Raw genomic sequence first — 213 nt, forward strand, 5'->3', positions numbered from 1 at the left:
CTTGGGTGGTGGGTTTTGCATTATAAAATTCATGATTTCTTAACCATGAAGATATAAGTTTTTAAATAATATAATATGTTTCCACCCAAATAACTTATCACAAATTTGCACCACCTCATGTATGCTTCATACCACCTCATGTATGATTCACACCACACGCATATATGTATAAATTACATACATATCATGCCATCTTTTCCCATATATGCATGC

This window comes from Cynara cardunculus, assembly GCF_001531365.2.
Source record: "Cynara cardunculus var. scolymus isolate 2C chromosome LG 1, CcrdV1, whole genome shotgun sequence".
NCBI lineage: Eukaryota > Viridiplantae > Streptophyta > Magnoliopsida > Asterales > Asteraceae > Cynara > Cynara cardunculus.